We start from the raw sequence: 1,620 nt of genomic DNA on the forward strand, positions 1-1,620 counted from the left end.
CAATTAGGAACGCACCTTGACATTGGAGAGGTGGCTGAAAGCGCGTCAAAGATAGCCATCTTCTAGTCACTTCCGCCGCGACTACTGGAACTGCTTTTGGAAGTGCCGCCGCTTTGAGAATTGAACGCACGCGAAGCATTGCAAAGCCTGTTCCAAGGCGGTATCCGCGCGGGGGGTCGCGAAGTAATGGTTTGCCACCCGAAAAAAAATTAGGCGTGCTGCACTGACCTTGAGAGACAGCGACTTTCGTCGGCAGATGCCGACAACTGCCCCCGCGATTCTGCCGTCTGCGGCTTCGCGCACTTTACCACATGGACCATTCTGTGCATGAGCGGAAACCATCGCCGCCCTATCTGTCGGCGACCGGTGGCGCGTCTTTGCTTGTCTTGGCACAAAAAAGAAAAAAAAACGCCATTCCCCCATTGGAAACACGCCTCAACTCATTTCCGACAAAAAAAAAAAACAATGTAACGAGATACCCGTGTCCAGCATAGTATCGCGATACAGGCGATACATCGTAAATGTATTTCACTACTGAGATACAAATACATTTTTCAAATGTATCTCGATACAGAAATACAGATACTCAAAAGTATCTCTGAAATACTATCGCGATACTCTTGTATCGCGATACTGCCCAGCCCTGGTACAGTAGCAATTCGGATTTCGTGGGTGACAGTCGCAGTCCGGTGTTTTGTAGGTAGGCTTCTGTGATATCGAGAGCGGTTTGAAGGGCTTGCTCTACTTCCGCCAGGGAACCTCCCGGGCACCTGATGGTGATGTCGTCCGCGTAAAGAGCATGGTTTATGTTGGGGATGTCGCGGAGTTTGTCGGACAGTCCCTTCATTACTATGTTGAAAAGGAGGGGAGAAATGACTGCCCCTTGTGGGGTCCCGTTGGGACCTAATGTGTATGTGTCGGATATGAGTTGCGATACTCGTAGTTGAGCTTTCCTGTCTTGCAGCAAAGAACGAATGTATGCCTGGAATCTTTTACCGAGGCCTAGGCTGGCGATGGATTCCAGTATGAAGCGGTGGGAAACGGTGTCGAATGCTTTGGTGAGGTCTAGGGCGAGGATGCCGCGGACTCTCGTTTTTGAGTCGAAGATGTGCTTCTTTAGCAGTAACATGACGTCTTGTGTTGAGAGGTGTGGTCGGAACCTACCATGTTGAATGGAGAGAGTTCGTGGTCCTCTATGTAGCGCGATACGCGATTAAGGATAGCATGTTCAGCTGCTTTACCTATACATGAGGTTAGGGAGATGGGGCGTGTATTGTCAAAGTTGAGTGGTTTGCCAGGCTTTGGGAGGAAGACCACCGTGGCCGTGCACCATTGTTCAGGCACGTGGCCGGTTTCCCACATGTGGTTTATATCTTTCGTGAGCAGTGTGATGGCTTGGTCATTTAAGTTTCGCAACAGGCGGTTGGTTACCCTGTCGGGACCAGGGGCCGATCTACTGTTGAGGTTGCGCAAGGCTTCCCGAATTTCAGACTCCGTGAAGGGGTCATCGAGTTCGGGTATTGTTACACATCCTATTTGGGGGTAGGCGGTGGGGTGTGCAGTGTGTATGGGAAGGTGTCGTTTGGCGATTTCCTCAAGGAAGGTTGTCTCCGTTCCTCC

The sequence above is a fragment of the Rhipicephalus sanguineus genome, chromosome 7 (genome assembly GCF_013339695.2).
Source record: "Rhipicephalus sanguineus isolate Rsan-2018 chromosome 7, BIME_Rsan_1.4, whole genome shotgun sequence".
Taxonomy (NCBI): Eukaryota; Metazoa; Arthropoda; class Arachnida; order Ixodida; family Ixodidae; genus Rhipicephalus; species Rhipicephalus sanguineus.